This window comes from Marmota marmota, unplaced genomic scaffold (genome assembly GCF_001458135.2).
Source record: "Marmota marmota marmota unplaced genomic scaffold, marMar, whole genome shotgun sequence".
NCBI classification, from domain to species: Eukaryota; Metazoa; Chordata; class Mammalia; order Rodentia; family Sciuridae; genus Marmota; species Marmota marmota.
Window position 1 is genome coordinate 8026677 of NW_026000196.1, and position 11506 is coordinate 8038182.

An 11506-nucleotide genomic window follows, 5' to 3' on the forward strand; every position below is an offset into this window, starting at 1 on the left:
GCTCCTTTGCAGTCAATCCCTGCCCTCCTTGATTTCTGAGTTTCTTCAAGACCATAGTTTTACTTCTTTCAAAAATTTTATATAAATTGAATCATACTATTGTTTCCTTTTATTTATTTATTTGGTACTAGGGATTGAACTCAGGGGCACTCAACCACTGAGCCACATCCCCAGCCCTATTTTGTATTTTATTTAGAGACAGGGTCTCACTGCATTGTTTAGCCCCTCACTTTTGCTGAGGCTGGCTTTGAACTTGCAATCCTCCTGCCTCAGCCTCCCAAGCCACTGGGATTCCAGGCGTGCACCACCACACCTTGCTACTATTTTTTTTTTCTGACTACTTTCACTTTGTAGGTATTTTTGAAGTTCACTCATGTTCCATGTGTCAGTTGTTTGAAACTTTAATTCTATTTCAGTTGCATGAATATATTGTCCTTTATCTGTTCACAAGTTGGGGTGTGGATATGGCTTGTGTTCTATGTAGGGATGCTATGCATAAAGTTGCTAGAGCATTCGTGTACAAGACTTTGCTTATATGTGTTCATTTCTCTTGGACATAAACATAGGCAAGAAATTGTTGGGTGGTAGTTTAAAAATATGAAGAAATTTTTTAAATATGAAGAAATTTTTAAAAAGTGTTTTCCAAAGTGGCCATTTAACATTTCCTCTGTCTCTGAAACTTGGTGGTTCCTGTCTTTTTTACTCTGATCATTCTAGTGATGGTGTAGTGCTATCCTGTTGTGATTTTAATTTGGAATTACTAATGAAACAATAATGAATATCATTCATATTAGCCAATTATACATTAACTTAGTTTAATTGTACAATCACTCCTTTGGCTCATTTTTATAAATGGATTATTGTATTTTAACTATTGAATTACCCCAAAAAATTCTTTATATATTCTAGATACAAGTCCTTTATCAAATAAATAATTTACAAATACTTTCCCCGACTAAAGTTTGTCTTTCCAATTTCTTAACAATGTCTTTTGAGAGCAAAATAATTTAAATTGAATAAAGCCCAACTTATCTACTTTTTCTTCTGTATATTATACTTTGGGTGTTTTGTCTAAGGTAGCTTTGATTAGAGAACACAAAAATACAAAGATTTTCTAGTAGTTAGTATTCTTTATGTTTTATAGCTTGGTTCTTACATTTAGGTCTATAATCTATTTTAACTTATATTTTGTATATGATGTGAGTCCAGTATCTAAATTTGTATTTTTCCATGTGCTTAACCAGTTGTTCCACCACTATTTACTGGGTAAACTATATTTCTCCCATTGAATTGCCTTGGCATGTTTGTCAAAGACCAGTTGACTACAATGTGCGAGTGTGCTGTAGCTCTGTCTGTTCTGTTCCATTGATCTATATATTTGTCTTTATGCCAATACTACAGTTTCATGATTACTGTAGCTTTTCAGTAAGTTATGAAATAGAAACTAAATCCTCAAATATCATTCTTCTCTTTCAAAATTGCTTTAGCAATTCCAGTTTCTTTGCATTTCCATATAAATTTTAAGATTAACCTGTCAATATCAACAAAAGTCTAAAGAGGGACATTTCATACTACTTAAGGGAGCCACACATCAAAAAGACATAACAGTTATAAATAGATATGCCCCAAACAATGGAGCATCTATGTTCATCAATCAAACTCTTCTGAAGTTCAAGAGTCAAATAGATCACAATATAATAATTCTGGGTGATTTTAACACACCTTTTCACCACTAGATAGATCTTCCAAACAAAAGTTTAACAAAGAAACTACAGAACTCAATAATACAATCAATAACATAGACATAACTGACATATATAGAATATATTATCCATCAATGAGGGAATACACTTTCTTCTCAGCAGCACATGCATCCTTCTCTAAAATAGACCATATATTATGTCACAGAGCAATGCTTAGTACCTACAAAAAAGTAGAGATACTACCCTGCATTCTATCAAACCACAATGGAATACCATTAGAAATCAATGATAAAATAAAAAAATAAAATCTACTCCAATATCTGGAAACTAAAAAATACACTATTGAATGAACAATGGGTTGCAAAAGATATAAAAGAGGAGATTAAAAAATTCTTAGAGGCAAATGAGAAAACTGATACAACACATAGAAATCTCTGGGACACTATGAAAGCCATTCTAAGAGGAAAGTACATTACATGGAGTTCATTCCTTCAAAGAAGAAAAAGTCAACAAATAAATGACCTAACATTATATCTTAAAGCCCTAGAAAAAGAACAAATCAACCCCCAAAGCAGTAGAAGACAGCAAATAATTAAAACCAGAGCTGAAATCAATGAAATTGAAACAAAAGAAACAATTGAAAATATGGACAAAAAAAGTTATGTTTTGAAAAAATAAATAAAATTGACAGGCCCTTATCCATGCGAATGAATAAAAGGAGAGAGAAAGCTCAAATTACTAACATACATGATGAAAAAGGAAATATCACAACAGACACTACAGAAATACAGAAGATAATTAGAAACTATTTTGAAAATTTGTACTCAAATAAAATAGAAAATATTGAAGGTATCAACAAATTTCTAGAGGCATAAGATACGTCCAAACTAAATCAAGATGATATACACAATTTAAACAGATCAGTTTCAAGCAGGAAAATAGAAGACACCATCAGAAGCCTACCAACCAAGAAAAGTCCAGGACCAGATGAATACACAGCTGAGTTCTACAAGACCTTTAAAGAAGAACTAACACCAACACTCCTCAAACTATTTCATGAAATAGAAAAAGAGGGAACACTTCCAAACACATTCTATCAGGCCAATATCAACCTGATTGCAAAACCAAAGACATATCAAAAAAAAGAAAACTTCAGACCAATATCTCTAATGAACACAGATGCAAAAATTCTCAATAAAATCTGGCAAATCGAATACAAAAACATATCAAAAAATCATGCCCCACGATCAAGTGGGACTCATCCCAGGGATGCATGTTTGATTTAACATAAGGAAATCAAGAAATGTAATTCATCACACCAATAGACTTAAAGAATCATATGATCATTTTAATAAATACAGAAAAAGCATTCAAAAAAATACAGCACCCTTTCGTGTTCAAAACACTAGAAAAACTAGAGTTATCAGGAACATACCTCAACATTGTAAAAGCTATATATGCTAAGCCCCAGGCCAACATCATTCTAAATGGAGAAAAATTGAAGGCATTCCCTCTAAAAACTGGAACAAGACAGGGATGCCCTCTTTCACCACTTCTGTTTAACATAGTTCTTGAATCTCTAGACAGAGCTATTAGACAGATGAAAAAAATTCAAGGTATATGAATAGGAAAAGAATTCAAATTATCACTATTTGCTGACAATATGATTATTTACTTAGAAGACCCAAAAAATTCCACCAGAAAACTTCTAGAACTAGTAAGTGAATTCAGCAAAGTAGCAGGATATAAAATCAACACTGATATATCAAAGGCATTTCAGTACATCAGTGACAAATCCTCAGAAAGAGAAAGTAGGAAAACTGCCCCATTTACAATAGCCTCAAAAAATTAAATAAAATACTTGGGAATGAACTTAATGATAAGACGTAAAAGACCTCTACAATGAAAACTGCAGAATGCTAAAGAAAGAAATTAAAGAAGACCTTAGAAGATGGAAAGATCTACCTTGTAATTGGATAGACCAGAATTAATATTGTAAAAATGACCATTCTACCAAAAGCACTATACAGATTCAATGCAATCCCAATCAAAATCCAAATGACATTCCTCATATAAACAGAAAAAGCAGTCATGAAATTCATCTGGAAAAACAAGAGACCCAGAATAGACAAAGCAATCTTTATCAAGAAAAGTGAATCTGGTGGCATCCTATTCCAGACCTAAAACTATACTACAGAGCAATAGTAACAAAAACAGCATGGTATTGGCACCAAAATAGAACTGTAGACCAATGGTACAGAATAGAGGACACAAAGACAAACCCACATAAATACAGTTATCTCATAGTATTGGACACAAGATAGCCTCTTCAACAAATGGTACTGGGAAAACTGGAAATCTACATGTAACAAACTGAAATTAAACCTCTACCTCTCACTATGCACAAAACTCAACTCAAAGTGGATCAAGGACCTAGAATTAAACCAGAGACCTTACACCTAATGGAAGAAAAAGCAGGCCCAAATCTCTATCATGTCAGATTAGGCCCCAATTTTCTTAATAAGAAAAAATATAGCATAAGAATTAAAACTAAGAATCAATAAATGGAATGGATTCAAATTAGAAAGCTTCTTCTTAGCAAAAGAAATAATCAGTGAGGTGAATAGAGAACCTACAGAATGGGAACAAATCTTTACCACAAGGACATCAGAGCACTAATCTCTAGGATATATAAAGCACTCAAAAATTTTAACACCAAAAAAAAAAAAAAAAAAAAACAAATAACTCAATCAATAAATGGGCGAAGGAACTGAACAGATACTTCTCAGAAGTGGACATACAATCAATCAAGAAATATATGAAAAAATGTTCAACATCTCTAGCAATTAGAGAAATGCAAATCAAAACTACTTTAAGATTTTATCTCACTCCAGTCAGAATGCGCGCTATCAAGAATACAAACAACAATAAGTGTTGGCGAAGATGTGGGGAAAAGCACACTCATACATTTCTGGTGGGTCTGCAAATTGGTGCAGCCAATCTGGAAAGTAGTATGGAGATTCCTTGAAAAATTGGAATGAAACCACCATTTGACCCAGCTATCCTACTCCTTGGTTTATACCCAAAGGACTTAAAAACATCATACTACAGGGACACAGCCACATCAATGTTTATAACAGTACAATTCACAATAGCTAAACTGTGGAGCGAATGCAGATGCCCTTCTGTAGATGAATGGATAGGGAAACTTTTGTATATACACAATGGAATACTACTCAGCATTGAAAGAGAATAACACCATGGCATTTGCAGGTAAATGAATGGAGTTATAGAACGTAATGCTTAGTGAAGTAAGCCAATCCCAAAAAACCAAAGGCCCAATGTTTTCTTTGATATGAGGATTCTGACTCATAATGGGAATGGAGGGGTGGAGCATGGGAGGAATAGAGGAACTTAGATAGGACAAAGGGGAAGGAGAGAAAGGGAGAGGGTATAGGAGAACAAAAGTCAGTGGAATGAGTTAGACATCAATTCCCTAAGTACATATATGAAGAAACAAATGGTGTGAAAATACTTTGTATTCAAACAGTGACTTGAAAAATTGTGCTCTGTATATGTAATATGAAATGAATTTCATTTTGCTGTCATATATAAAAAATTAGAAAAATAAATAATTTAATTAAAATTTTTTTTAAAAGTCCTGCCAGAATTTTGATTGATAAGAAATGTACTGAATGTATAGAAGATCTTTGGAAAAACAACCATTTTAAGAATATTGACATTCCTAATGCATTAATTTGGTATTGCTTTCTATTTATTTAGGTCTCTAAATTTTCTCAACAGAGTTTTGCAGTTCTCAGATATAATGCACTTTTCTTTGTTAAATCTATTCTTAACTGTCTTAATAGTTTTGATATGATAACTAATGTATGGGATTTTTTTCTTAATCTTCTTTTGGATTATTCAGTGTTTTTACATTAAGTAATACTGATTTTTACATCAATCATGTATCTTGCTTTTTTGCTAAATTTGCTCCCTAGTTTCAGTAGTTTATTTTGTAAACTCCTGAAACTTTTCTACATAAAATACTATATTTCCTGTAAGTAAAGGTGGTTTTTTTCTTTTTTCTAATATGATTCTTAATATTTTGCTTGCTTTATTGTGCCATCTAGAATTTCTAGTCCAATGCTGAAGAGAAGTAGCAGGAGAAAATGGTCTTATCTTATTCCAGAACTTATGGAGAAAAGATCAGGCTTTTACCATTAAATGCGATGATAGCTATCACATTATTTTTCAGATGCTCAGTTTCAAGTTGAAAAAATTCCCTTTCTATTCCTAGTTTGTTATGGGATTTTATTTTAAATGAATGTTCAGTTATATCAGATGTTTTTTTCTGCATATATTGAGATAATGATGTGGGTTTTTGCCACTTGTTTAAGTACCAGGAATACAAGAGTATTTGACTTTTAATTTTATACTAATCTTGTATTCATGAGATATAACTCACTTCATCACAGTGAAGAATAAATTTTACATGCTGCTGGGTTTGATCTGTTAATATTTTGTAGAGAACTTTTGCATAGGTGTTTGTAAGAGATATTATGGTGTAGCCTTCTTATGATGTCTTTTTCTGGTTTTGGTATCAGGGTAACAGAGGCCTCATAAAATGAGTTGGCAAGTGTTTCTTCTCTATTTTCTGAAAGAATAACTTTTTACAATTAAAAATTATTTCTTAAGTGTTTCATAAATTTTGCCAACAAAGCCATTTAGGCTTAGGATTTCATTTGAGGACAGATCTTTAATTACTAATTCACTTTATTCCCTTAAAATAGCTTCTCCAATTCTCTGACTTCTTGAGTCAATTTTGGTAGTTTATGTCATGTAAAGAATTTACCCACCTGTTGGCATATAGTTGTTAATAAAATCCTTTTTTATATTGATGTTCTGTATGATACCCTTTCTCTCATTCTTAATTTTTGTAGTTTGTGTTGTCTTTCTTTCCTTAGTCATTTTTGCTAAAGTGTTATCATCTTGTTAATCACTTTAAAAAGCAAAACTATGACTATGGTTTTTCTATTGTTTGAATTATTTTTGTTTCATCAATTTTAATTTTGGTCTTTACTTTTTTTTTCTTTCTTATGCTTACCTAGGATTTTAATTGCTCTTCTTTTTCTTGATTATAAATGTGAAAGCTAAGATTACAGATTTTAGATCTTTCTATCTTTCTAATATAAGCATTCAAAGCTATACATTTTAGATGCATGCCACAAAATTGATATATTGTTTTTACTTTTATTTAGTTCAAGATATTTTCTAATTTTCCTTCATATTTCCTATTTGTCCAATGATTTAATTTAAAGCAAGCTGTTCAATTTCCATATATCCAGTGATATCCCATATTTCTTACTAAAATTGATTTAAAATTTAATTATGTTGTGGCTGGTGAAAATATTTTATGTTTTCATTTTTTAAAGACCTATCAACATTTGTGTTGTGGCCTATAATAGGGTATATCCTGGAGAGTTCTTGTTGTGGATTCAAAAAAATTATGTCTTCTTTTGTTTTGAGGAAAAGTATTATGCATGTAATGAGTTAGGTCAAGTATTCTCTAGAATTACTAATTTTCTGTTTAGTCAGTCTATCACTTATTGAGAGACTAATATGAATATATCCAGCCATTTTTACTGAATTTTTAACATATATTTTTAATTCTATTTTTGTTTTGTGTATTTGGGAGTAATATGTACACAGAGATTGATAATTATCATGTTATTCTGATGAACTACTCCTTTCAGTATTATCAATTGCCACTCTTATCCCTAGGAATATTTCTTTTTTTAAGTCTATTTTGTATTATATCAATATAACTACTTCATTTTTTGTTATGGTTATACTTTAGGTATCTTTTTCCCATCCTTTATTTTTTTACTTTTTTTGTGTTATGAAACAAAAGCATGTCTCTCTGGTTGGGGTTGTACTGGGTTTGATTCTCAGCACCACAAAAAAATAATAAATAAATAAAATAAAGATCCATTGACAACTAAAAAAATATTAAAAATAAAAAAGTATTTCTCTCACAGATAGCAAACTAAATTTTATTTTTAATAAATCTTAAAGCCTCTGCCTTTTGAAAAAATGTTTTAGCATTTATATTTAATGTAATTGTTTATATATTTCTGAACTTATATCTGCAATTTTGCTACTTATTTTATGTACATATCTATTTATTATTATTATTATTATTATTATTATTATTATTATTATTTTGCTTTTCCAATATGGCCTTCTTCTTTAGCCATTATTTCCTCAAATATTTTTCTAGGTATATTTCACTCTTTTACTATCTCCTGTTGCATGTTGATTGCTATGTTTGATGTTTTCTTATAAGTTTATAAGACTCTTTCCTTTAATTTAATCTTTTTTCCCCTCTGTTTTTTGAGTTGAATAAATTTAGATAGACCATCACATTTACTGATTCATTATCCTGGTATCTGCTAATGATTCTATCCAGCAAATTTTCATGTTTGTTATAGGACTTTCCTTCCCTTTTTGTTTCTAATTATCTATTCCTTCTATGTTGAACCATTATCATCATATTTTGTATTAACCTTGGAATAGTTTTCTTTAATATTTTTATATACTTTAATAGTTATATTGAAATTGTTTCTGAGAAATTCAACATCATGGCCCATACAAGTCAATTTCTACCAACAGCACTCTTTCCTGAGTATAGATCACCCACTCTTCATTCTTTACCAGTGTTGTAATTTTTTATTGAAAAATGGGACATTCTATATTATATTTAATAGCACCTCTGGACACTATTTTACTTTTCTAAATGTTATTTAAAATTGTTTTCACTTTTCTGAATTAATCTGCAGAAGCTTTGTCCTTTTCCTCTTCTGAAGTGAACGTCACTGATGTCTCCTCATGCTTTTTTAAATATTTAATTTTTTTATCTTGTTATCTATGTCTGCTAAGCCGATTGATTAGCCAATGATTTTGACAGAAGTTGTACTCAAACATCTTCAGCCCATAAAATATCCTTCTTTGTTGCTTGATTTGTATTTAGATTGGGAGAACTTTCAAAGTTTGTGGTCAGTTCTCAAGTTACTTTGGATTTTCTATTTCCTGTGCTTTCTTGGGTCTCCCCTGCACAGACACACATTTTCTTATATGGATGTACAGAGATCTTACATTAGCTTTCTATGGCTCTCTCATTTCAAAAATCTTACCTATGAATTTCTGGAACTCTCTCTCTCTCCCTCCCTCCCTCTGTGTGTGTGTGTGTGTGTGTGTTTGTCCATCCTTGCATTGCTAAAACTGCATTTTTTAATGATTAAACAAAGAGGGTCAAGAGCAGCTCCAATCCAGAAAGTCACAGACTTCTGCTGCTCTTAAATGAAACTCCAGCAAATTTCAAGAACAAATGTTTCTCTTTTTTTTCTCAGCTCTTGGTTAATTTCTAGAATCTTAAAATGGTTGATTTTAGCAAATTTGTCATTTGTTCTATATGTGTGTTTTATAGAGAGAATTTGCTGACCTACTTATACCAACATAACTAGAAGTAGCTCCATTAAGATAATTAATAAAATTGGATAAATGTTGTAGAGCAAATGTAAAATATAATGGAATATATATAGTATATAATTGTCTCTCCAATACTTATGCTTAAAGACAAGAAACATGTTTAGAATTGTTGCATTTTAGATGTCAATATAGAAAGCCTCTAGGGCTATTGACTCCGGCAAGTGTCATTACTGTAACATTACATTAACATCTTACACAAACATTCTTCCCTGTGTCTAAGTTTCCTCATCAATAAAATGAGTCCTTGTGATTCTGAAAAGATCCATTTGCAAACAGACACACATACAAAGAAACATGTTACGCAAATCACCACAATCCAGGTTGTTATTTATAGATCAGTGATGTCAGATTGTCAGTGATGGAAGGAGCTACGTATTCAGGACCCAAAAAACAAGATAGTTTAGGTTGAAAGTAAGGGTGGGGGCCAAAACCTTACTCACCTGACTTCTTCCACATATCTAATAGTATCTCATGAATCAACTTCAAAGAACTCTAGAGCATCAATGGAATTAATTTAATAAATTACTTTTAAACTTTGACCCTCTCATTTGACAAGGGAGAAAACTGAGACTCAGGCAGCTGTTGCACTCCAATTAATAGATCATATTAGTGTTCAGATGGACTAGTCTTCCTTCTTTCCTTCTTCCCTTTCTTCCTTCCTTTCTTTCATACTGGAAATTTGAACCTAGTGATGGTTTAAAACGGAGCTATACTTCCAGCCCTTTTTACATTTTGTTTTGAGATGGGGTCCAAGTTGCCCTGGTTGGCCTCCAATTTTCAGCCCTCCTGACTCAGCCTTCTCAGTTGCTGGGATAACAGACATGTGCCACCATGCTCAGAAGGATAAGTCTTTCAAATAGCATTGCTATTAAATACTACTGTGTTTATCCTCAAGGGCAGAGGTTATGGCATATCCACCTGTCATGTTATGCCTCACACATTGCCTGACACCATACTACGCATCACAGTATTCATCAAGTTTGTTAATTAAGTAGCATGATCCATTTACTGAAATTGAAGTACAGAGGCTAATAATCCATACTGTAATTGACAATGATACCTAGCCTCTGCCCCATTCCATGTCAGCTTTTTACAGGAGATATCTTAAGTTTCTATTTCTTCAAATCATCCATGAACACCGTTACGTTCTCTTGGAAAAGGAGTGGTAAGGGACATACTGACTATATTTCAGATTATACTGTTAGGAGGTTTTGTTATTGTTGTTGTTCAAAGCAAACTATGCCTAAGAGAAATTTTTGTGCAGGTTGTCATGAGCTGCTCAAATAAATATTTTGATTTTCTAAACCAGTTTCCTAGGTAAGAATAAGTAGTTAAGCTTCTTGTCACTCTGGTTGAGTCTTAGACCAAAGAGGCCATTGCAGATAAACTGTTGATCCTGCAATAATAGCCCTGGGATAACTGTACTGATCATCAGCAGCCAATTTCTGATGGGCATAGGTAAAGAAGGGCAGAAGAAATCCAAGGAACAGGGAAAGTATTTCCAGATGAAGAATAGTTTGGTGGACTTTTACCATTTTTAAGACAGCTAATAATTTTGAGTATGAAGCTGTTTCATATACAGTAAATTGCAATATTCAGAACAGATTTAGAAGCAGTAACCACCACCCTAATTTTCTTCCTTTTCAACATAAATTTGAAACAAAGGCCAGTTTTATTTTGCTCAGTTAACAATGGCTTGTTTTCTTTATCCTGATAATAAAAAGCCCTCCCTTATTTACTCCTCCTTAACTTCCTAGTTGGTTCAGGTTTAACAGTGAAGCTCTAAACACTGGAACCTGATAAAATAGAATTAGTTTCAATGGATTACTGCTCTGCTTGTTATAGAATGCTCATATAGAGAGATGTTGATGGTTTAAGTCCTTTAATTTATTTAGCCCTTCATACTTATTTAAGGTCCTTTGTATGCAATATCATTGTGTTCCTTCCATAATCTATGTAATACAGGCAGTATTTTTATTATCTTCATTTTACAGATGACAGAATGGTAGTTCAGAGAGGTAATGTTAATGACTCATAGTCACACAGTTAATAATTGTAAAGTCAGATATTAAAATTAAGCTTCCTGTCTCTAATTATCATGACCTTTATTGCACATCATGTCATAGAACACAGAGGCAAAGCAACCAAATAGTAAGCCATTATTCAACACAAGATTCCCACCTTCTTGTATTACTACCTCATCATTAAAGAAACCAAAATGATTGTTTAGAAACAAAAAAAAAAAAAATGGG

The 11506-nt window shown here is 32.1% G+C and overlaps 1 protein-coding gene across 1 annotated transcript in view; it reads right to left on the minus strand.

Moving 5' to 3' along the window:
- Agbl1 (AGBL carboxypeptidase 1) overlaps window positions 1–11506 on the minus strand; it is a gene marked incomplete at its 5' end in the record, with an annotated part of 696476 nt that overhangs the window by 339633 nt on the left and 345337 nt on the right. The gene's annotated exons all lie outside the window — the stretch shown is intronic.